A 26723-nucleotide genomic window follows, 5' to 3' on the forward strand; every position below is an offset into this window, starting at 1 on the left:
GACTGTTGTAAAGTCCGAAACGCGTTGCCAATTTACTGAAACTCCCTGATACTACTTTGGATTGGTGACTTTGAACCAAAGAACATTATTATATTATTTCATTCTGTTATTATTATACTCAAGAAATAGGGACTTTGCAAGTCTATGTGTGAAACAAAAGTCTTACAATTGAGAGCGTTCTAGAATAAATGTGAGACAAACCAACTATGGTTAAACCTTGGTTATGTTTATCAAAAATGTTTTGAAAAACTGTGCACTTTGGTTGATTAAAATAACCCCTTTAGGGGCTTCTGATTTTTTCAAATGTTGTGAATCATTGTATGAAGGAATTGATTGTTACACTCTGTGAACTGAGTTAGGTGCATGACACACAACCGGTTGTTATACTAATAATTAACTAGATGTCATATACCCATTTTAACTCTATTGAACATCTGCACTTTGAAATCCTTATATATAGGACTGTATAACAATACGCAAAACTTCGAACAGCAAGCAGTGGGATCTACATTAGAACCCACGTGCATGCAACTTTAATGATTCTGGGATTGATCTCCCCTTGGAGTGCATTAAGGGTTGGCACGTAGCAATACATGCCCTCTTTCCTAGTCTTTTCTCCAGTCCCGAGTGGCCCCGTGACTTTTGCTCTGGTGAACCTGAAGCCTTAGTATAACAAAACAGCAACAGATGGAATCTCCCATATTTTTGATATAGATGAAACTTTAAATCAAAACGTTAGTAGTGCCTCCCTCTCCACCCCCTTACGATTGTTGTTCTATCGGCCACGATTTTTGGGGAGAGCACACGTGCCTATCCATTCAGTAATTCACTCAAATAGAATGTCTTTTAATAAAATTGAAAAAACCATAGATAGAAGAGCAGAAACATTAGGCTTCAGTGAAGAAGAAGCAAATCGGATCCTAGCACTAATTAAATGAACAAGTGAAGACCTGACCACATCAGAAAAACCAGAGGCACTCATCAGACAACTGGAGTGGAAAATAAGGCGCAAAATCAACCTCAAATTACACGCCTCAACCTTAGCACGCTATTATAAAGCACAGAGAATACCCCGTGGTTTAAGAGTAAACTTGGAACCGACTCTATGCAAAGAAAATCCAGCATTTGTTAAAAGGTGGAGCCAGATATTAAACAAATGCTCATTGGACCTAATACTCCTCACTATAGAAGAATTGGCACATAGGACCAACTAAAAGAAGTTTTGGACGATACCAACCAGAAGCTCCAAAGATACAAACAAGAACTGGAGACCAAAAAAATACGTACATTTCGAAGGGACACACTGGACTACAAGTTAGATATAGTGTACACATGGCAGGAATATTATGGACAATGTCCAAACAGGCCTTATGATATGATATGGCATTTGTAACGCGCCTATACACAAGTGTTTCAAGGCGCGACGAGGCAGGGAGGGGGGAACAAGGGGAAGACAGACAATGATCCTACTAGGCCAGGTGACATTCAGACCGCGCAAGTGCAGGGGTGGGGGAAGGGAAAAAGTGCAAGGGGAAGGGGAGGGGGAAGTGCAGTACAAAGTAAGTAGAATACAAAATAAATAAATAGGGCCAGCTGGTGGCAAGTGCAAGGTAAGTGCAGACAAGTGCTGGAAAGGAGGGGCTGTAGGGATACAGAGACAGTCCCACAGTGCAGGGGTTGACAGGGAGGCAGTGCAAGTGGTGAGTGGCTGGGCCCAGGACCGAGGTCGGTGAGGGTGACCCAGTTGCAGATTCAGTGCAGTTTCAGTGAAGAATTTAGCAGGGGAGAGGTAGAGAGAAAGCAGAAGCAAAGAGGAAGGTTTTGAGGTGCCGGGCAGGAGGGGTCGGAAGAGGGTTTCTTGAGAAGAGGGTGCACAAGGGAGTGCTTGAGGGGGGATAGGAAGACTCCAGAGGCGAAGGAGTGGTTGCAAAAGTCAGCCAGGGCAGGAGCCAGGGAGTCAATGTGGTCCTTGATAGTTTTGGAGGAACAGGGGTGAACCTGTTTAGACTAGACTTTCAAAGCTCGGACTTGTCTGGAAACCTCGTCAGCAGAAAAAAGGGGAAAGGCAGAGAAGGAGGGAGGCGGGGTGGCTGCAGAAGGGCCAGAGGAAGAGCCAGGAAGAGAGGGAGGGAGGTGATAGGAGGAGAGTGAGGACAGGATGTCCTGAGTTTTAGAGATGAAGTGAGAGGCCAGTGCAGTGCAGAGGGCCTGGGAGGGGAGAGGAGAGGTAGAGACTGCAGCAGGGTTGGCAAGCTCCTTGCAGATTTTAAAGAGTTCGGCCGAGTTGTTAGATGCCGCAGAGATGCGGGCTTGGATAAGGGCTCTCTTCTTGGTGAGAACGGAGAGACGGTATTGCCTTTGGAGAAGGCGGCAGGCCAGTTTGTCAGAGGATGAACATGAAGCACGCCATTTCCTCTCTGCCACCCTGCACTTGCGTTTTAGGGTGACGAGATCCAAGTCATACTAGGAGTTACATTTGGCTTTGGGCTTCAGGCGGATTCTCATGACAGGGGCAAGGATATCTAGAGTATCAGATATAGCAGAGTGGAGCATGGAGAGGGCTGTGCCAGGGTGGGAGTCAGCCAAAGTGGGGGGGGGGGCAAGAAGGTGTCAGCGAAAGCCTCAACTGACACGCGCTTCATGGGTCGGATGACCGAGAAGGTGGGTGGCAGTGATGAGGGTGGCTTTGCCTGTGGGGTAAGGAGGGTGAGGTGGGAGGATAGGAGAAAGTGATCACTCCAGGAGAGAGGAGTAGAGAGAGGGACGGAGAGGGGAAGGTCAGAAGAGATCGAGCATCAAGAGAGTGTGCCCTGCAGAATGAGTAGGCCCAGACGGGAGAATAGAGAGTGAGAGTGAGAGAGAGTCGCAGAGGTCACGAAAGTGTCCAGTCGGGGGACAGGAGGCATCCAGGTGGATGTTGAAGTCACCAAGAAGGAGGAGTTGAGTGATAGAGGACAGGAGTGAGGAGGAGAGGTCAGCCCACTCAGAGAGGAAGGAGGACATTTGACCAGGTGGCCGATAGATAGTAGCCACGGTAAGGGAATGGCTAGGAGAGAGAGAGAGTCGGCAGACAAGACATTCAAAAGAGGAGTAGTTCTGCGTAGGAGTGGCAGTGGCAGGAATCCACTCAGGGAAGATAAGGGCAACACCCCCCCCCCCCGCACGGTTGGGCCTGGGCACGGAGAGGATCTTGTAACCGTCAGGTAGGAGTGTGTCAAAGCTGGTGACAGAGCTGGCCGTGAACCATGTCTCAGTGAGACCGAGGACGTCAAGTTTCAGTTCCTCAAGAAGGTGACAGATGTCAGAGGAATGCTTGATGGCAGAGCGAGAGTTAAGAGTGGCAATGTGGAGAAGGTTGCCATCCTTGAAGGACTTCCGGGGAGGGGTACAGATTAGAGGTACGCCCTGCGGAGGTGTAGCAGAAGGAGGTGAAGAAGGAGCACAAGAAGGGGCAGGGAGGGGGGGGTAGAGGCAAGGTAGCCAAGGACAGAGGAGGGGGGACAGCAGGAGAGGAAAAGAAGTTGATGAGGCGTGGGAAGCGTCTATCAAAGAGGTGAAGGTTGGCCTGAGGGCCTTGGACCAAGACGGTCCCATTGGCGTAGACATTAATGATGGCCTTAGAGGAGCGGAAGGGGGTCGAGAGGACATCCCAACGGGTGCCACCATTAATGGGAGAAGAGGAAAAAGGAGAGAGCACAGAGACCATATGAAGGGTCCATAGGTCAGGCGAAGGCACGAAAAAGAGGATGTCAGTGAGAGTTTCCTTAGAGCGGGCAGTAGTGTAGGTGTCAGCGATAGGGAGGCCTGGGTAGGGACAGACACTGAAACCAGCCACACCAGACGCCAAAGCCATGACTTCAGACGCATCCAGTACGGAAATGGACCCAACAGCGATACCAGAAACCTCCCAAGCAACTGGTTCACTAGAAGAAACACCAGCTACTGAGGAACTGCCTTTTTTAGAAAAAGGCCAACAAGACGTGGACAGAAGAAGAAATGCACAGAGAAAGAAGACCCAGAAAAAGACCTAGTGATTAATATCTCATCACACACTCTGACCCGCCTTGAACTTCGGGTACTTCGGAAAGGGCTGTCCTTTGTCCCTCAGAGTAACAGTACGTTACTGAAAGAAAAAATAGACTTTTTCAGACTTCTGAGGAAAATGAAACTAAAAGTATTCTTTGACGACCTCGAAGAAGACCAAGACCATAATGTAACATCCGAGTTTCTCGAGCTCAACCCGTAAAGTTGTTTCAACCCTCAAGTTCAGAATCATGTACTATCGACTTTTGAAAAAATGATACTGCGAGATCTTAAAAAACTGGAATTCAAGAGCCGTAGCTATGGGAATTTCTCGACATGGGAAACATAAACCCTTAGGAATCTATTGGACAATCAGACAATAATCTTCAAACCCACAGATAAGGGAGGCGCACTTGTCCTAATGGACAAAAGTGACTACCTAGAGGAAATTGAGAGGCAATTGGCGGACACAGAAACCTACAGAGAAATTAATTTTGACCCCCCCCAATCAGATCATGACACTAATCGAGGAAACCCTCGACGAAGCGGAAGAGATGGGGAAAATCTCGTAAAAAACAATAAACATCCAATCATGCCTGTCTTGTACATACTGCCTAAAATCCACAATAGACTACTGAAACCACCCGGTCGTCCAATAATTGCAGCCACTAACAGCATTTTAGAACCTCTTGCACAGTATTTGGATCGGATCTTACAACCATTAATTCAGAACACAGAAACGTATTTGAAGGACACAACAAGTTTTCTACGGAAACTACAATATGTTGAATTTGCAGAAGGCCGGGACATCCTTTTTACCATGGATGTTACATCGCTCTACACCAACATTACCCATGAAACAGGTCTAGAGGCGGTAGAAAGGATAATGCTAAGAACAGCAGACTGTAAAGCAGATCGGGTGTTTGTTTTGACCTTACTAAAATTGGTTCAAATGAACAATTTGGAGAGCGCTACGTTTTGCAAATATCACGAACCAGCATGGGAGCCGCTATGGCGCCATGCTACGCCAATATATTCATGTTCTATCTGGAATACGAGAATGTTTTAACCTCCACAAGATGGTCTCGACATCTATCACTTTACACACGATACATCGATGACGTGTTTGGAATCTGGACGGGCCCAAAAGAGGAGCTGGAGCAATTTTTTGCCATGATGGACTTGATGAATCCTAGAATCAAATTTACGACAACTACTAGTGAGTCCAAAATACACTTCTTGGAGGTCGAAGTTTACGTGAAAGAAGGGAAACTGAAGACACGTATTTTCACAAAGGAGACAGATAGGAACAGCCTACTTCTAGCCACAAGTTTTCATCCACAAAGAACACTAGACAGTGTACCATTGAGTCAATTCTTACGGTACAGACGCAATATCTCGGAAACGGCAGAATTCTCGAGGCAGTCATTATCCTTACAAGCAAAATTCATCGAAAGGGGATATGACAGAAATGTAATATCTGAAATCTAAAGCAGATTGACTGATATGTTATGTTTGATGTATAAAAATGAAAAGTAGAGGTTTGGTTTGAAATAACCTCTAGCTTACCTTTTGATGCCTGACCTTGAGGGCCTGAAGGGCTCTTGACCTAAAGCCAGATGGCGACCTAGAAATATACACCAAAAGTTGCTTGTTACATGTTTCCAAGAATCTATATGCGGGTTAGACTATGGAACTAAGGTACATGACGAGTTGTTGTAGAATGTGAGCCGACTGGTCGGCGTGGACAAATGTGGAATGTATAAAAAGTAAGACGAAGCCTGGTTACAGGAAAGGCTCTTACTAGATTCACGTTGATGGCACCCACTATGTCCGTCCAGATCCTCCTCCATCCTTCCTTGTCGGCGCGCAATGGTGTGAAGAGGGCATCATACTGCCCCAGGACTCACTCCACCAGGATGCCAACCTCTTCGGAAGTGAAGCTGGCAGCCCTCTGCCTCTCTGGCTGGGGGTTGCCACTGGTGCCGGAAGGTGTTGTGTCGGACATAGCAACCCCCGAGGCAGGTGTGGGTGGGCAACTGGGTCCTGGGGCTGGGCTGCGGAGTGATGGAACACCAGTCGGGAGTCTTCTGTTCCAGCAGGGGTGGTCACTGCAACTGGACCCCTGCAGATGGCAGATGTGGAGGCACCAAATGGCAGGGCATGGTGGCAGCAGACAGGCAGCAGCAGATGGCTCGTGGGATGCTGCTCGGGGCTCTGGGGGGCAGGAAAATGGCCTTCTGGGCAGGAGTGTGGTCTTCCGTGTGTTGTCGCGTGGCCAGCTTGATACGGAGTGACTTGGCACGTGAAAAAAGTGCCCGTCAGCGTGTAATTCGAGGAATGGGCCTTAGCGCGTAAGCGCATCTGTGATGTTATGTGCGGGGGCGTTTCCCTGGCACAGGTTGAGGGTCCCACGTGGGTTTCCATCACTCTGTACCTGCTTTTCGTGGAAAGCGGTGCATGTATTTTCCAGGCGTTGGGGTTCACACGCGATTACTTTACAGCGGGTGGGTGTTGGCTCCGTGTTATTCTTCTACACGCAAGGCTGACGGTGAGTCACACATGCTATATTTCCCTATGCGGGTATCTCTGTTTGTCGCGTACCCCTTTTCTTCTGGCCATACTAGCCTGCGTGTTGATCACATCCGTATGTTTGGGGTTCCTGGCTGCCACAGCGTACCTTCGTGTGTTTTTTTTACATGCATGTGGGCTACAGGGGTCTCTTATCTGTTTTTGTTGATTTTATGGGATGCCTGTGGGGTGCGTGACATGTCAATTCTCCTAGGGAGCCACAGAATGGGACATGCATGTAGCTGTATGTACGTGTTTGTTGTTTGCGCACACTTTTGTAATGCGCAGGGATGCTACCGCCTGCCTTCGTGTGGCGGCCGTGTTTAGGCCTGTGCGTGCTTTTTGCCGTGCGCGGCTTTCCCGTTTTCAATTCCATGAATACGTGTTGATCGTGTGCGTATGGGCGTTCTGTGTATTTCCCTGCAGTACTTTCCCAGCCTTCTTTTTCACGTGTTGTTCTCCATTCCGCGCATTATGCCCCGTGTTCTGCCCACTTTTTGGTGTGTGCGCTAAAGTTGTGCGCTTTTGCTGTGCGGGTCGCGCACGGCGTTCAGGATGTTGCAATGACGTATGTGCCCGTGTGCGCCACGCACGGGTTTGGCGCACATCCCAAGGAAAACACGCGCAGGGACTTCCATGAATCGCACAAATGCGCGTGCGCCTGTTTTTTCACGCTTGCGCCAAGATTTTCAGCGCACATTTGTTCCATGAATCGGCTCTGTAGTGTGTATAGTTAAAGGGTAATTCTTGTACATAGTTGCTTACCCAGGTGTAGAATCCTGCATCACCTGTTGATGTCACAGAGATCTTCAGAATGTCCAAGAGCTCAAAGAATGTTGTGTTTTAAATAAGAGAGTTGGAAGCTGCTGTTGAGGAAGAATGGTGTTACGCTCACCTGGCTCCCACAGGGGCGTCGGTCGGACCCGGACAGCTGCGGTCTCCACCCACGTGATGCGTAGTGCCGCGATGGTGGATCTGCTCTCCTAATCTTGTCTGCTTAACCCGTAGAAATATTCTCCTGCAAGTGGAGAGATGGATTTAGCCACTTGTGGATTCTAGTGATGGCACCCCCACAGTCCTCCCCAACTAACCACCTCCGAAATGCCCTCACAGCAATCTCACCTTATATTCTTGAAAGATGAGCTCTCCATCCTGCGTGGATTTGCAGGGGCGCATCGATTCCAGTTACTTCACTGGTTTGAAGGCTCGGGAGAGTTCCGGAGAGTATTGACTCTGAGGTTCCTGGTGAGGACCAGTAAGTATTACGTTCATAGAGTTCAATATGTCCGATGTTCACTCTTGTTCCCCCCTTCCTTTCTTGTCTTGCAGCTGTCTCGTGAAAAGATGCTCTTGTGGCAGCTGGTGGCGCTCAGGTAAGAGTCTGTATTACCCGGCACTGTCCGGTAAATGTTGCACGTGGAAAACGTGTTGTTTTGTCTCTCTTTACAGATGCGGTACGTGAAAATATGGAGAGTCACAAAAGGATGCCTCCGGTGGTAAATCAGGTAAGTCTATGGTGGTATGAATTATATTTGTTGGTTCCCTCGGCTCACCTTGTGGTTTTCTTTTGTCTCCTAGGTGCCGAAGTTTGGCGAAGAAATGATGGAGGCAGCGCCGACCCGAAGGATGCTGTGAAGACTGGTGAGTATGGTGCGGCGCTGCAGCTGGGGGTGCGGCGCGTGCAGAAATGATGTTCTTTACAGGTCCGGAGATAAGATGGATCCGGAATCAGGTGTGGAATAGAAATAAGTTTGTTTTCTAACCTTGTCCCTTTCTTTCCTCTTTGTTTTAGGAGCTCCGGATTCGAGGCGGGGGTGGCAGAAGACTGGATGCAGACTGCAGGCACGGTGAGTGTTACGCTTATGGATGCAGAATAACATGAAGCGTGTGTTGCTGGTCGGGCGTGGTTTAAATAGCCTCAAAAGTAGTCCCAGGTAAGAAGTCCCTAGAACCACACACGAGTAAAAAATAGTTCCTGTAGAAAAATAGTCCCTTTCAGGCTTCATGTTGGATTGGAGTCATTTGCAGCATGGTCTGCCTGAGGTAAGTAATGACTATGAGCCTGGCGCCTTAGGCGCCAGGACTGATTCCTGTAGCCCGGGCTGCTGAGGTTTTACTAAATGTCTAGATGCCTGCTCCCGGGGCTGATAGGCTTGGTCCGGATGCCTGGGGGTAGGCATCATGACAAATGGCTGCAAGCCTGTAGCTCTGAAATCAATAAAAACATGCTCACACCTTCACGTCCAGAGTTGGTGTTTACTTCTTTACGCAACGAGGATGGAAAAAAGGGGAATCTTATCCCAATGTTGTAGTTTTTGGAGTGGGAATGTACGAATGATTGAAAATGATGGTGATCATTGCGATGAACTGTATGAAGGGTTGAGTATTATACAAGTAGTGAATGCGGTATGTGAGGTGAAGATCAAAAACCCCAAGATGTTAACTGGAGTAAATGGCACAGCCATTGAGATGCCGGTCAACAGTTGTGCTGGCCACTCCTTGATTAGCATGAAATCCTGTGAAGAGAGTTTAAATAAATGTACATTGAAGGAGGCCAGTGAGAAAGCCAATTCATAGGGGGGGGAAGTCTTATCACAATAATTGTTGAGTTGGATGCCACATTATAGTTTAAGAATGAGGTCACTGCCAGTAACATATATGTGACCAGTGTGGGGGGGAATGTGTTGTCATGGAGCTGCCAGGCAGCACTCAAAATGTAGCTAGATCCCAATAGCCAGGAGCAGGTCCATAATGGGTGTAACACAGTCATTTTGACCTCATCGAAGTGTGTTAAAAAAAAAAAAAGAGTATAGCAAGCTTTGTGAGGATAAGGTAGCTAAGTGGTTCATTCACAAAATCAGGCCCAGAAATGATGCTGTTCCATTTGTTGCCAAGGTTAGGCCTTTTCCCATAGCATGCAAGAGGGAGGTCGAGATTGACAGAATTCTGAAGGAAGGAGTGATTGAGAGGCTGGTAGCATCATAATGGGTTAATCCCATAATGGTTGTAAAGAAACCCAATTGGTAAATAAGGTTATGCATTGATCTCAGACAAGTCAAAGGAGAATTGTGACAGAGAGATTCCTTTTGCCCAAGATTGACGAGATGATCGCAGATTTGAGATGGCAAAAGTTTTCTCTTTATTGGATCTAAAATATGCATATCATCAGATTAGGATGCCTTCTGCCTCTCATGACATCCTTACCTTTTTTGCACACGTTTGACTATTTAAATGTGTCAGAATGCCATTTGGTTTGATTTCAGCAGCTAGTGTCTTCCAACAAGTAATGCACAGTATCTTAGGTGGTATGGATGGTGTGAAATTTTCAGAACATAAGAGTAACATGGGATACCAGGAATATCTGAATACTGTGACCTGGCCAGGATAGAGTACTGTTGTGTTTATGTGGCGAGTCCCAGTGCAATACACCCGTCTACATAATCATCATAGCTTCACAATGCAAGAAACATCTATGAAAAAACGTGTCTTTCAAAAAACCAAATCCTGAGATGAAACAAATTGAATTCAACCCAGTAGACACTCATTCACAATTCAATATTTTTTATTAACATGTATAGAACAAATCCTTGTAAAAAACTGATCTCATAATTATAAAAACATACATCAATGCAAGTATCAATACATTTGTTAATGAGTCCATCAAATACATAATTGGACTGATAAGATACATCATTCCCATCTAAAACCACAACAAACCACACTTCAACCATACTACATTCATACTCAAACAATTCATCAAATCACTCAATTATAACAAATATTTCATCAATAAAAACAAACATACTAAAACACAACTATACAATTTCTAGTCCATTATTAATATGAACCATGAGTTTAACACAGCTAAGCCAGTCTCTTGTTTATATGTTCTAATCTGACTCAAGCTGATATCAATTAAAACTGTTTACAAATAACAGTACACTCCCCAACCCGACATGTTTCTTCCTGTACAAATCTTGGTTAACAGAAATTCTTCAAGGGCACTATGGTCCAGCAAGGTCGAGTGGAATGTAGATGGAAAAAGAGAATGTGTATACTCCGCCAGCAGGGCTCACAATCGATCTTCTGTAACTTTGTTGATTAATGCCACTGGTGTATACCAACCCTGGTGGTACACAATCACCGGAGACCAAAAAGTGCCCGACACTTAATTAAGTAGAGGAGCCCAATCTCGTAGACTCTGTACATGTGTCACGGCAACTTCTAGCCCATGTAACGACTGCATCCTAGCAGGTATCTCCCCGTGAGACATCAACAGAAACGTCATCTGTGTCAGTCGTAACCGTAATGTTTAACATTACAAGCACTCCATGCACAGCTCCCTCAAGGTAGAGAGTCTTTTATTTGGCGTCCACTTGCTGCGTGTGTTGGAGGCACGGAAATGATCCCCCCTCGCTGCTACCCATACGGAGTGCACAATAGAAGGATCTCACCCGTGCTCCCCTCTCATGCCGGTAATTACGCACAGTGATGTCACTTGGTGTGAAATTTTACCAAGGTGATATTTTGGTCTGGGGAAAGGATAGGTGTGAGCATGACAATAGGTAGACTATTTGGGGTACAGCTTGTCTGGGGATGGTGTTCGACCCAAACTGAGCACTGTGAGAGCCATACTGGAAGTGCACTCACCCAAGATCAAAGGAGAACCGTCATCTTTCTTGGGGATGATTCAATATTATGCCAAATTTGTTAAAAGTCTTGCCAGCAGGATGGTGAGCATGAAGAGGCTTCCCAGAAAAGGTGTCATGTTTGAATGGGATGTGAGGTGTCAAGAGGAGTTCTAGAGGGTCAAGGAGGACATTACAAAGGCTCCCATCTTGCAGGGTTTCAGGGACAATACACGCACAATTGTGTTCACTGATGCTTCTGAACTAGGAGTAGAGAGTGTACTCATGCAGGAAGATGAAAATGGCTTGCATATGCCTCGAGGGCCTCAAGGAGGTCACAAAGCGATATTCTGTGATGGAGCAGGAGGCCCTTGCTGTGTTGTGGGTGATAACCAAGTTTAATGTTTTTCTATATGGAAGAGGGCTCACCATGAGAACGAATCACAAACCTTTTGTCGGGGGGGGAAATTCTGCCGGGGTCGGCCGGGCCGTCCGCGGACCTCCAGGCAGGGAGGCCCCAACTCCTCCCGTGTATCCCAGTTGAGACAGAGCGCGAGACACACACAAGGAGCAAGGTGACTCTGCTGTTTATTAGACAAAAACGGCAGGGATGGGTCAAGGAGCGTACGCGTCCGTCCTGACACACACACAATCGTGGGGCTCGCAGGCCCTTTTTACTGCATTATGACGCGCTATTCGCGTCACTTCAGAAAGTTAACAAAAAAACCTATTGCCACTCTTAATTGGTTGCTCGAGTGGTAGGGTTAGTATAGCGCACATATAGAGGACAATGTTACTGGACAAAGGGTAGTCAGGTGATATATCTGGGTTGTCCCTACAATTAGATACATGAAAATTGTTACATGAAGACTCCTGAGGATTGGTTAATATTACTGACGTCTGAGATAAGAGCCCCATGTTCTGATTGGTGCACCCGTGAGCTTCCCAGCCTGGGACCACAGTTGTTCCCAGCTCTCGGTGTACCTGCGATTGCAACAATGTTTCAATATGGGTACGTGCAGACAATGTGAGGATTTATTCATAGTTGGAAGGCTGACCGCTCCCACTGTCGCAGATGTCCATTGAGCCTTTCAAGTGTATCTGCCTGTGTCTCGTAGCGAGGGATCCAGGCGCCTTTTCTCTCCTGGGTTTGGCATCTCGTCAGGTTCGGCTTGGTCACGTGGGGAGGGACCGTGTTTGAGGCAGAATTCTGCACAATTAATATTGCTTTTCCACTGTGTGTCTGGTTTAACTTGCAGGTGTGACATTAACGTTGGTGCGCGGAGTGCGAGGCTGCAACATCGTGCCTTTGATGCTTTGTTCTTGGAATGTGGGTTTGCAACATCGCGACCTTGGCTGGTTGTTTCACCGGGCCCATTCTGCAGGATCAGCAACCAGACTCTTGCTTTGTTAACGTCCACGGGAGCTCTTGTTTGAGGCCTACTTGGGCCTGGTGCATACGTGATCCGGTTGGTGCATGGGTGCTTTAAGTTATAGTAGCATATAGTTCCATGACCAGTATCGTGTCTTCATTATAGTTCTTATAGTGGTAACTGGTTTCAAGAGAAGCGTGAGCAAGCTTTGTAAATGAGTTCATGACGCGTCTTGCGTTTCTGCATTCTGAAAGCCTATGTAAAAATAATAAAGATGCACGTCCGTGAATATGCCTGTCGCCTACGTCATAGCACTGAGTATATTCTTCGTGTAGATCGGTGTGGGAATGTCCAATGTGTGTATTTGTACAGAGGTGCTTCCCGTTGTCTAGGTCGTCATGGCATCTCTAACGACGTGTAGATTTTAGTCTAGTTGGTCCGTGCCGCAGGTGTCGGCATGGCCAGTGCGGGCTGTTGGGCAGGCAGATGGACACATCCGTATGTTCCTATACCAGGGTATTTGGTCATCTGGTAAATGGACAAACTCTTCTCGTGGCGGGTGTCTGGGTCGTGACCCTCTAGGCCAAGCACGAGAGGTGAAGGACAGGAGCCTGGTCTTCCATTCTCCCACTTCAGTCCCCCCTCTGGTCGACTTGTCAACCACAAACATATCCTTCTCGTTATCTCCTCTTACTCGCCATATCTTAGTTATTCCTCCTAGATGTCCATAATGGTTCACATGATCTTCAAATGACCAATACATATATTCACAGGTTCCTCCAGGAGTACAATATACCCATTTCCCTATGTAACTCCTGGGGTTTCTTGGGTTCTCGATCTTCACTGATGGTGGGTCTAGATGGTTGGTGATTATTTGGGTGCGCAGCTTCTCCCTCTCCTGTATTATCACACCTGTATGTTGGCCGTCATCTGCTGGCATCAGGGGGTGCATTCCCACCATTTCGAGCAACTCGTCAGTGGTGCGTGCCTTCCGGGCCTTCCAAAACCTAATTATGATCAGCGTAGCTCCAGCCAAAATAGTACAACCCACTATTATTTTCAGTCCATCTGACAGCCAGGATGGCATCCATGACCATAATATTGAGAACCAGCTCTTATCCTTGTTTACACCGTTACTTTCATCCATCATTTTGGAGTGCATCTGGGCCAATTGTGAAACTGCTTCAGTCAGTGTACCATTATCAGCATCGTTGGCAGGTATGAACGTGCAGCATGATTGTCCTATCTTTGCACAAACTCCTCCTTCCATTGCTGTGAGAAGGTCCAATACATATCTGTTCTGGAGTGCTACCATTCTTATAGCTCGCAGCTCCTCTTTTATTGCGTTAAAACCATTTACTGTAGAATTAATGGTCATCATTAGTTCCCATCTAGTTATTTGGAGCCATTTCGCGTTTGCGTAAGCCTGCAGTCCCGGATGTATTATTGAAGAGAAGAACATTGCTGCTCTGCTGAATAGTCTGTGTTCTGGCGGTATGGAGGTTAGTTCCGTTTCCGACCTTCCCCACAGGTAATTTCCTGTCAGTGGCTCTCCTTGTCTTTTCCTTCTATTTAGGACAGTATCATTGTTGTTGGTCCTGTTCCCTTGCTCCTCCTTATGTGGTGCAGATCTCTTTTTTCTCTTGTCCCCTTCATCCATTTTGGGAAAGTTCGCCACATTAACATGCTTCTTAGGTACCACTAGTGATGGTACATTGACGTGCACCATTGTGCACACACCATTCCACAGGGGGGGCAGTGTATGGTATGCCTTTTCTCCACAGGCCCAATAATGGTCCATTATTACTGCTGTTCCTGCTCCCCCCTCAGGTAACTCCGTCACACTTGCACAATTGGTGTTATATCCTACATCCACCTCTCCTTTATGCTGGTAACATACCTTGGGCGCAGTCAGCGGTAGTATTGTTATTGGGTCTTCATCTGTTTCTACCCACGTGAGCATTGGTACATACTTGATCCACGTCGTCCAACATCGGTGATTGTGGTCCTCGATAGTTGAGATAGTTTCTTTTGTTACCATGTTGCTGCCAATCACTCCTATCTCCCAGCTGTTGTCCAGATACACCTTTCCTGTTATCGTCACCAGCGGCCTCTCCCAACATCCTTGTTTACCCGGAACTTCGGTGGCGTACCAATCACATGGTAGATACTGCAATGTTACTTTCTTTGTTTCTCCTTTTGCAGGGCCACTTGTTATGTATCTGAATGCTTCTGCATGTAAACTGGTCTTGTGGTAACTCAAATAGGTCTTGAGGAAGTTGTTTTCATATGGATATGAATCTCGTGTTTTCCATGTCATGTGCACTACCGTCCCTTGAAATCTTCCTTTCGTTTGGAACAGTGCCAAGTATATTATGCATTGTGCTATTTTTTCATCTTTTTCTGTGGCAACAAATGTTCGTGAAGCACTCATGGCGTATGGTATTAATGAGCAAACGTAGCAGCTGTCCTCAGTTGTTTGTTTACCAATGCGGGTCATGTGTTGGTACCATATGTTGTTTGTGACGTGTGCTGAATCTTGTATAAAATTATCAATACCTTTATTGTCTGAGTATGTGCTGCGTTTAACTCTATTTTGCTTGGGTGCAAGGTTACTACTATCACCTGACGTAACACCTGTTGCAGCAGGGGACGGGGGTATATTAGGTTTAGGTGCAGCAATAAAATTAATAGCATAGCTGTACTGCCATACAGAAGCAGCCAAGAACCCGGTGATCATCAAAATCCCTATTACCTTTATTACATATGCTAGTCTCACCGGCATTTTGCTCTTACCTTGCTGCAGTCCTGGCAGCGTATTCTTGCGACGTTAAAGTTGCCCGCCTGAAAATTCTCAAAAATGCTGGTTACTAAATGTTAGTGGTTTGTTTCCTTTAAGCTCTCCCTATCAAATAGTCATTCAGTGCCCAGGCGAAGAGCTGTTCCCACGCTACTCTAAGTGATCTGTCTCTTAGGATCGGCAAGTATGGGCGGAGGTGGGGCATGTAATATTCTATGGCCAAGAGGAATGCTGTGTAGTAGACACGCACCCTTCTCCTTTTTAGGTACGTTGGCCTTTTTATTTTGTATACAAATTGGTGTGACAATTCTGGGTAGTTATCGTCTGGTAGTACCATCTACACCTGGGCAGTGAACTTGTTAGTAAGCTACTTTCTTAACAATACAATACGCAGTACCTGTATGTGCGAGAGAAAAAGAGAACATTCACGTGTTTACAGGTGTATTTGTGAGGCAATGTCTTTCAGGTCAGTTATGACTATACTTGGGGGTCAATGGGCGGGGGTTTGGGCTCAGGTGGCGGAAGTATTTTTACTCCTTGAGCGTGTGACCATGGGGTGGGCAGTATGGGTATCACTCCTTTCTTCGTCAGTTATTGTCTCCGGGGAAGTTGGGTAGTGACACGGTAAGGGAACAATTGGGTCGTTGTCTGTGGTAGAACTTCCTTCCTCTGTAGGGGATGTTGTTGCTGCTCTTCCACTGGACCTGTCGTTGGCGCTGGGGCGGGTCTGCAGTTTGTAGATCTTTACATCATGTAAGTGGTTCCAGGCACGCTTGTCTTTTAGTTTTACTGCTCTTGTTGATACGTCCTCTACCAGATGGGGGCCAGTAAACCTCTTATCGTTCCACTTCCTATTGAAATTGCGAAGTAGCACGTGGTCACCTTTGGCAAGTTTGCACAAGTTCTCCTTTTCTAATTCGGTACTGGCGCCTTCTTCTTGATTGCTGGTGGACCCGCCCCGTGTGCGCTCGAGCTGTTGAGACACAAACACAACACTAGTAATCAAAGAAGACACATATTGATACATTTCATCACCTAACACACTTGCTGAACTTTCGTGGTCAGTGAATGCCCTTGACGTTGGCGTTAGGGGAAGGCGCATTTGACGTCCAGTAACCACCTCGTGCGGGGTGAGGTGGTGGTCGGACCCTGGCCTATTCCTCAAATCGAATAGGGCTAATGGAAGGCAATACAACCAGCTTTTCTTTGTTGTTTGTTGTATTTTTGCAATTGCCTCCTTCAGTAGGCCATTCAGGCGTTCACATACAGCGTTAGCCTGTGGGTGGTATGCACATGCAAATTTATGTTTTATGTTCAGCAAGGATGTAATATGTTGGAACATTTCGTTTGCGAAATGTGGGCCGTTGTCTGACCTTAACACCTCGCACACTCCCCACCTGGGGAAGACCTCCCTTACTAGGAATTTGGCTGCTCTAAATGCATCTGGGTGTGAACAGGGCCCTGCTTCAATCCATCTAGAGAATGGGCATACTACTACAATCATATACCTATTACCTTGACATATGTTGATCATATCAACATAGTCAATGTGAAGGTGCCGAAAAGGTCCCTCTGGCCGGGGTATGGTACCTCTTATCACCTTTAGGGTATGACCGGCCGTAAACTGCTGACATGTAAGACAATTGCTGATAAAATTTGACACATGAGAATTTAACTCAGGACAGAACCAATCTTCTCTAATTCGTGCTGCAATTATTTCCTTGCCTGTATGGGCTGGGTGATGTAATTGGCTCAGGGTGGTGTTTAAAAGTGCCAATGGTATTACAACTTTCCCAGTGCTGCTCTGGTGCCATAATGCGTCGGTTGGTGACATTGTACATCCTCTTTTTACCCATATTTCTTTTTCGGCCATTGGTGCAGCCGCTTGTAGCTCCATAATTTGTGTGGCTGGAAGATGGGTGTACCCTTCTCTTATCAACATCTCCCTAGCCATTCCCCTCCCTCTCCCTCTCTGTGAGTCTGTAGGGTTCCATATCTCACCAAAGTATGCAGCATATTTCGCATGTGCGTCTGCTGCTGCATTCCCTTTTGAGATGTGATCTTCCCCATTGGTGTGTGCGGTGCATTTTACTAGGGCTAGTTCTTGGGGGTCATTTATTACTTCAATTAGTTCAGCCAATAAGAGGGCATGTTGCACTGGAGTGCCATCAGCTCTCCTAAACCCTCTTCTTCTCCATTTCGATAGCCCTGAGTGGACAGTGGATGTAACATATGCACTGTCGGAATATATGGTTACTCGTTTGTCAAAACTTTCCTTCAATGCCAATATTAGTGCAACCAGTTCTGCGGCTTGAGCAGATTAATGCTGTGGTAATTGTACACATTTCATAGCCACACACACCGGCGCCTCCATCATCTTAACCACTGCTGCCCCCGTCCTCCTTATCCCATCTCCTTGATCAATAGTTGATGACCCATCAATAAACAAAAGCTCACCTCCCTCTAGTGCGTTTTCTTCAACTTTTCTAGTACCCGAGTACAGTTCAGTTATTTGGGTACAATCATGGGCATAATCTCCCTCCTCAATTACTTCTGCTAGGAACCTTGCAGGGTTAACCGTGCTACATCTAACAATTGCTAGTTCAGCTCTAGACAAGATGATCTCATAACCTGATGCCCTTTGCGTTGTTAGTGTGGACTTAGGTTTATTCAATATTGCAAATAGTGCATGTTCCACAAACAGTGTAGTCGGACACCCCATGGTTATTGCTGATGCTTTTTCCACTGCAAAAGCAGCTGCAGCGAGACCTTGTTCGCAAGGGAAGTGGCCTAACATCACAGGGTCTAAGTGACCGCTGTAAAATGCTACTGGTTTATAGCCCATGCTCGTTTTTTGGGCCAATACTGCCTTCATCACTGCTGAGTCGCAATGTGAAAATATAAAAAATCGTCGCTCATAGTCTGGGGATGCCAGTACTGGAGCAGTTGAAATTGCGTCTTTCAATTCATCAAAGGCCTCTCTCATTTCCATAGTCCACCTCAACTTTTTCTCCCCTTTATTTGCTTCTCTCAAACCCTCAAGCAGGGGTCCTATGTATGAGCTGTAATCAAATACCCATGCTCTACAGTAGTTGCACAGCCCCAGAAATTGCTGCAGTTCTCTCACAGTCTGTGGCATTGGAGTGCTGAAAATGGCCTGTGCTCTTTGTGGTGCAATTTTTCTTCCATGTTGGGATATCAGTTGGCCAATGTAAAGTACCTGTTCCTGACAGTATTGTATCTTATTCATGTCTACCTTGTACCCTTTTTCAGCCAATATCGTCAACATTTTTAAGGAGTCCTCTCTACATTTACTTTCGTTTATACTGCAAATTATTATGTCATCCACATACTGTAACACTGTGCTTTCCATTTCAACGTTACTCAAATCCATCTGTATTACTCTATTGAAAATTGAGGGTGATTCACAATACCCCTGTGGCAATCTGGTATGTTTCCACTTTGTGTTTCGGTAAGTGAAGCTTGTCAAATCTTGTGAGTCTGGGTGTAATGGTATTGAGAAGAAAGCATTTTTAAGGTCAATCACTGTAAACAGTGATGCTTCTGCTGGAATGCCACACAATATTGTGGCCGGGTTTGCTGTTACTGGATACTCTGCTTCCACTATGTTATTCAAGGGCCTGAGGTCCTGTATGAAGCGCCAAGACCCCCCTTTAGCCTTGCGCACTGGGTACACAGCCGTGTTGCAGGGTGACTCTGAGGGGACCAATATGCCATTGTTTATAAGAGCCGTTATGGTTTCATATATACCCTCATCTGCCTCTCTTGACAGTGGGTACTGTTTCACTCTTGGTAGTATTGCACCTTTTTTCAATTTTATCCTTACACCCCCTATGCTTTTTATGCATCCCACGTCATAAGGGCTAGTAGTCCATAATGATTTGGGCACCTTTGACATATCCTCCTCAAAGAAGGGGACTGGGGTGCATGCGGGTGCCTCAAGTGCCATTGCAATTTTCTGTGCTACTTGTTTGTGAGCCACCCTTAGCCATATTCCTACACTCATCATGAACACCATTTCACCTTCCTCCTTTTCTTCTGAGAACAGCTCCTCATCTGACACCTGGGTCAGCCTACATCCTTCTGCTAGTGCTATCCCTGCCCTCCATGCTCTCCCTTCTTTATCTTGGGCATGTACAGCAATATAATCAGCTGTTGCAATAATGCTCTCAATGTCCATTACAAACACCTTTCCTTCTGGTTCATTAACAGGTGTTTCTGGTCGGAACAGATAGGCTGCTGGCCTCCTCCATATTTTCCCTTCTATCCCTGGCATCCATGCAAACGCCATGTCTGTTCCATTCTGGAATAGCTCGCCATCTACTGGCTCCGCCCTAATCGCTGTCTGTCCACAGTATGCTTGCATAATCTGTCGTGCTGCGAGCATGTTAATCCCTGGAGTAGAGCAAATTATGCCATCCTCTGTAAAGGAGATCGTCATATTCAACCTGTTCATTATGTCCCTCCCCAGTATATTCACTGGTGAGGCACTATAATATAAAAGTGGAACTGACAGATCATAATCTCCAATAGATAAGGGAACGTTATCAGTAAATGGAACCAACCCTTTAGCCCCAGAAAATCCTTGGGTGTTCATGGCTTCGCCTGACATCTTAAATTTACCTTCCCTTATGCAAGACCGGGTTGCCCCGGTGTCAACAAGGAATGATAATTTTTTGTCACCTATCGTTACCTCTATGCGTGGCTCCTCCGCACTATTAGGTGTTACTGACAGGATGGGACACACCAAGGCCGTCTGTGGGCTGTCCTATTGTGGGTACAATGATTGGCCATTCCCTGTGTAAGGGTTGTGTCCCAAGACCGTCACCCTACCCAATTGCGTTTGTTGAGTTTGGGGTTGCTGTGTTAACGTTACTTGTTGTTGTGGCAGTGGCTGTTGTTGTGGTATTTGTTGTTGTTGTGGGTCATTTCCTTGTTGTAACATCTGCTGTTGTTGTATACCCTGCAGTTCTTGTGGGGTCCTAGGATGTGCTTGTTCATTCCATGCTGGTGTTCCTGGCCTGACCCTACACGTACGTGACATGTGTCCTAATAACCCACAACTCCAACACACGGGTGGTTCCCTGCTTTGCCATGGGAAGCTCCCTGTGTTGTCCTGGTATACTGGTTGCCCTGTGGGGTAGGAATGTCTAAGTCCTCCCACCTGCTGTTGGGCATTATATCCGTATCCTCTCCCTCTCATAAATCCTCCTCTCCCCCTATTATAACTATAATACCCAGCTACTTGCATTGGGTACCCTCCTCCCATGTTTGGTGCGTGTAATTGCAGTGGCGGGACTGGGACTTGTTGTGTTATAATCTGTGGAGGTGCTATTTGAGCAGGATCTTGTGTAGCCACTACTTGTATTGGGCTTTGGGCCATTGGTGTGGGCGTAGTTATTAGTGCCCCTTCCATTGTGTATTTAGTAAGTTTTTTCTGTACTAGTTTAGCCTCTTCTGTTTTCCTGTCCTCTTCTTTTTGTTTCATCTTTCCTTGCCATGTCCTGCAGTGATGTACTATAGTCAGTTGTATTTCTGGCCATGGTTTTGCTTCCATTCCCACTACTTTCTTTAGTTGTTTCTGAACTCCTTCTGGGAGCCCTTGTACTAGTATATGATAAAATATGGCTGGTGTTTTGTCCCATTGTTCTCTAGTTTCCATGCGCCACTTCTCTTGGATATCCTGGATATAATCAACAGGATCCTCATTCTCACGCATCTTACGGGAAGTAATTGCTCCTATGTCTGATGTGTCTGGGTATTGTACTCTCAGTGCCTGCCATAGCGCATGTCTGCAGTTTGCAAATGGTGCCCCATCATGCGATGTGTTTGTTATTGTTACCCCATGGAATCCCGCTCTTTTCCAAATGTCATCCGCTCTATCCCCTAATATTGATATTAACAGGCCCTTTACATCTCCTACTGCTAGTTTCTGTCCTGCGGTGTGTTTTTCCATTTCATATATCCACTTACCCGCACCTCCACTTAGTGATGGGAGCCTACATTTTATATTTTCCTTATCCGTATGCTTCCAAGGGACGTACTGTGGTCTAACCCCTCCTCTCTCCAACAGTGGCATTAAGTTGTGTCCGGTGTCACCCTTTATGTTCCACAATATCGAGTCTTCACACCCCTCCTCTTCTTCCGGTTCCTTTACCTCTTCAATTTCGTCCTTATTACCCCTGCTCCTAACTCCTTCTCCATCTTTTCCCCTTTCGTCATTTCCTGTAGTTAATGTGGGCGTGTTTATTTGTCTATCTTGCCTGCGACTAGGGAGGTCTCTAAGCCTGCATGCATAGGGTGTCAGTTCGTCCATGAAGGGCGCGAGCTTTATTCTGCGCAGCGAGCGTGCGGTGGTTGAGCATGTAGGGTGCGATGGGGGAGGGCGTGATGGAGATGGGGATGGTGTGTTTTCATGGGTTTGTCTTTCCACTAGTCCTTTCACTCCCTCCTCACTTCTCTCCAAGTCCTCCCTTCTCCTACTGATCCATGGCGAGTCTATGTTTGTTCGAGTGAGGTATAGCTTATCTAAGCTTTCCCTTTCACTCTTTCTTCCTTCTCTCTCCACTCCTTCTTCCTCCTCACTGCAAAAATCATTCATAAATGGCACCCCCCACTCTGCCTTTTTCCCTTTTATTGTTACTGTCTCTAAGTCTATTAGGTCTATTTCTCCTTTTCCTTTGTTATCAACCGCTCCCCCTAGTGCTGATGTTGTTGCTACTTCTCTACTTCTATATACATCCCCCCATCTTTCACTCTCCCTACTCCTCCCCTCTCTTTCTCCTTCCCTTTTCTCCTCCATCTCCCTACTATTTTCCTCCCTCTTCCTTTTCAATTCCTCCATTACTTCGTTGCTCATCTGTTCCAATATTCTTTCATCCTCTTTCTTCCTTTCCCGTTTCACTCTTTCTCTCTCCACGATACTTTCTATTATTTTCCCCTCTTCATATTTCTTAGCTGTCTCTGATAGTACCCTCCTCTTCCATATTGCCATTTCCTTTTCTCTTTCTTCTTCTTCCTTCTTCTTCTCTCTCAACACTACTCTTGATACCCTGTCTGCTGCTGCTTTTACCCTTTCAGCTTCTCTCCTTTGCTCCTCATTTTGTTCCCTTAATTTTTCCAATTCGTTCTTACCTTCTTTTCTTTTCCTCACTCTCTCTTTTTCCTCCCTCTCAAGCTGTTTGATCAGTTCATTCTGCTCATCCCTTAGCTTTGCTAATCTTTCCTCTAAAATCTCTTCCTTTTGCCGTAATAGCTCCTCCCCCCTTATTTCACTCTCTCTTGCACTATCCTAGTCTGTTCTCTTTACTACCTCCCTCTCTTCTCCAGTTAGTGAACCTCGTAATTTTAATAATATTTGTGCAGCTACCCACTCATCATGTCCTATCTCTACAGTCTGTTCTTCTCCAATCTTCCCCTCTCCCACTGCCATTTTCCTATGAGCCACATATGGTGGAGGGCTGTATGCCGGGTTCGAGTATCCTTCAGCCGTCCTTCTATTTCTCCTAATTCTCTTAAAGGGTACAACCCTCCTCCCTCCGTTTTCACTCCCGGTGTTATGGGTATCTCGTTGTTCGGTTCCTTTTTTATGTCGTCTGATTTAACACTCTTCTCTCCTCCCTCTCCTCCGTTCCCCGTATTCTTTGTGCTTTCACGCCCCTGTTTCCCATCCTCTCCTTCTTTCTTAGTCTCCTTTTCTTCCGGTGTTTCCCCCATAGTGAACATTCCATTTGGTCCCGGTCGGGACCCCTGGAACATCCTCCATAAGTTAAACACCTCCACATGGTTTGCCAACTTCTTCCCCTTATACGTATTGTGCAGATGGTTTAGCAGTGAATGTTGGGCATATGGATCGAAACTCCCATTAGGTGGCCATGGTGTTAACATTTTGTTATCCGTCCCCTGGGTCCCCTCTATGCTGTACTTTATTAACTTCTCCCTATGGGGTGGCAGTGTGGTGCATATGTGTTGTAATGGTGTAGTGAGGGTGTTCCCCCACCCTCCCGACCCTGTCCCATATGACATGGTGACTCTCCACTTGTTATCCTTTCCTTCACTGGTAGTTTACAATATACAACCTTATATTGTTTACCTGGCCCCGTAAGTATGGGGACTTACGACAATCCGTTATGTATGGTTTTACATTTGTCGATTCCCTTCTGTTACTACACCCTTACGGCCCCCTGCGGCCGAAGCGCACACAGCCCCCTGCGGCTGTGTACCCTTTACGACGCTCTTATACAGTCGTCCTGTTTCCCCGTTCTCTTCCCCCTGTTACACTTGCCGTGGCCGGCGTTCTCCGTGCGCAGCCACGCCCCTTTCCCCTTCTCCTTTTCCCGATCCACTCGTTTATCGTTTATCTCCGCGCCTGCTCCCTTATCACATTTCTCTTCCCCACCACTCCCAAAACCAAACTTCCTTGTGTTCGCGCTATCCTATTAAATCCCTACTGGTGACGTCACCGATCTCTTCGAGCTAATGGTACATTCTTATTATGTTCTTTTAAGTTCAAAATACACTTGCAACCTACCCCCGCTAACCCTACAGCTGTCTTCCTGTCACTCCTGGAACAAGGTAATCAAATCAATAATATAATCGGACTGCGCACGCTGCGTCGCCTCGCGTGTGATACGCCCCTCAACAGGAGGGCTTAACCAGCCAATTATCTTCCGTATTGGGAAACTTAATTAACTGGCCACCGCCTACAGGGAATCGTCATCTACCTATCGAGTTTCTTGCTCGAACAATAGGGATCCTCGTCTACTCATTGATCAATAAATGCCAAATCGTAGGAAACCACACACACACACCCACCCTTACACGTAGTCGCGACTTAGGCCAATCAGTGCCTTACGAGCGGCCGCACGTGATGTTTTCGTGCTCCGCCCTCCCTCTTCCGCGTAACGTAGCCGACTGCTCTCGCACTCGTTTCGCTACCATTCATTCCATTGGCAACACTAAGTTGTTAGACCTTCGCCGCGCATCTGTACAACACCTCCCTCATTCACTTCCTCCCCCCCCTCACAATTTCGCATTGCTTGTTGTGCGTGTCATGCTCACCAAGTTCTCTCGATGCAGGGCCGCTCGACTGCGTGCACCCCTCCAAGCGGCTCGCCACCTCCCTTCGTCTGGACCACGTCTGGACACTCGCCAACCGCGGGCGGGATACTTCTCAACCGGCTCCCGAGGGCCAATATCCGGATTGCGCTGTCCGGTCTTCTCGCAGCTCCGCGATGGTCCTGTAGTCCTCAGAAGGGGGCAACGGCAGAGGGGGCCGCGCCGCCGGGCCTCCTCGCAACGGGAGTGCCTGGAAAAATTAAAAATAGAGGGTCGAAGTAAAAAAGAAAAAGTCGATCTTAAACAGATCTCAGCAGTGCCTCCAACTTGTCGGGGGGGAAATTCTGCCGGGGTCGGCCGGGCCGTCCGCGGACCTCCAGGCAGGGAGGCCCCAACTCCTCCCGTGTATCCCAGTTGAGACAGAGCGCGAGACACACACAAGGAGCAAGGTGACTCTGCTGTTTATTAGACAAAAACGGCAGGGATGGGTCAAGGAGCGTACGCGTCCGTCCTGACACACACACAATCGTGGGGCTCGCAGGCCCTTTTTACTGCATTATGACGCGCTATTCCCTACACTTCAGAAAGTTAACAAAAAAACCTATCGCCACTCTTAATTGGTTGCTCGAGTGGTAGGGTTAGTATAGCGCACATATAGAGGACAATGTTACTGGACAAAGGGTAGTCAGGTGATATATCTGGGTTGTCCCTACAATTAGATACATGAAAATTGTTACATGAAGACTCCTGAGGATTGGTTAATATTACTGACGTCTGAGATAAGAGCCCCATGTTCTGATTGGTGCACCCATGAGCTTCCCAGCCTGGGACCACCGTTGTTCCCAGCTCTCGGTGTACCTGCGATTGCAACAATGTTTCAATATGGGTACGTGCAGACAATGTGAGGATTTATTCATAGTTGGAAGGCTGACCGCTCCCACTGTCGCAGATGTCCATTGAGCCTTTCAAGTGTATCTGCCTGTGTCTCGTAGCGAGGGATCCAGACGCCTTTTCTCTCCTGGGTTTGGCATGTCGTCAGGTTCGGCTTGGTCACGTGGGGAGGGACCGTGTTTGAGGCAGAATTCTGCACAATTAATATTGCTTTTCCACTGTGTGTCTGGTTTAACTTGCAGGTGTGACCTTAACGTTGGTGCGCGGAGTGCGAGGCTGCAACATCGTGCCTTTGATGCTTTGTTCTTGGAATGTGGGTTTGCAACATCGCGACCTTGGCTGGTTGTTTCACCGGGCCCATTCTGCAGGATCAGCAACCAGACTCTTGCTTTGTTAACGTCCACGGGAGCTCTTGTTTGAGGCCTACTTGGGCCTGGTGCATACGTGATCCGGTTGGTGCATGGGTGCTTTAAGTTATAGTAGCATATAGTTCCATGATCAGTATCGTGTCTTCATTATAGTTCTTATAGTGGTAACTGGTTTCAAGAGAAGCGTGAGCAAGCTTTGTAAATGAGTTCATGACGCGTCTTGCGTTTCTGCATTCTGAAAGCCTATGTAAAAATAATAAAGATGCACGTCCGTGAATATGCCTGTCGCCTACGTCATAGCACTGAGTATATTCTTCGTGTAGATCGGTGTGGGAATGTCCAATGTGTGTATTTGTACAGAGGTGCTTCCCGTTGTCTAGGTCGTCATGGCATCTCTAACGACGTGTAGATTTTAGTCTAGTTGGTCCGTGCCGCAGGTGTCGGCATGGCCAGTGCGGGCTGTTGGGCAGGCAGATGGACACATCCGTATGTTCCTATACCAGGGTATTTGGTCATCTGGTAAATGGACAAACTCTTCTCGTGGCGGGTGTCTGGGTCGTGACCCTCTAGGCCAAGCGCGAGAGGTGAAGGACGGGAGCCTGGTCTTCCATTCTCCCACTTCACTTTGGTTGTCATTTTTAACAGGAAAGGACTCAATGGAGTTTTGAGACAAATTTCCAAATGGATAAGAAGATTGCACTGTTTGGAATTTGTGGTTGAGCATGTCAACGGGAAGGATGATGTGGTGGCAGATACATTGTTCAGGAATCCCATTTATGAAAATGATGAATTTGATTTCCTTTCCGATGAAGGAATTAAAGATATATTTGTAGTGGAAGAGTCATTGAATGAGAACAACTGGAGTGAGGCATGCAGGGAGGATGACCTATATCAAAACATCAAGGGGTTGATAGAAGCCAGATGGAGTCTGTACAGTGATCAAGATTTGAGTGATCAGCACAAGGAGTTCAGGAGGGTGAGCGAAGAATTT

Source organism: Ambystoma mexicanum, chromosome 1p (genome assembly GCF_040938575.1).
Source record: "Ambystoma mexicanum isolate Mex_15411 chromosome 1p, UKY_AmexF1_1, whole genome shotgun sequence".
Taxonomy (NCBI): domain Eukaryota; kingdom Metazoa; phylum Chordata; class Amphibia; order Caudata; family Ambystomatidae; genus Ambystoma; species Ambystoma mexicanum.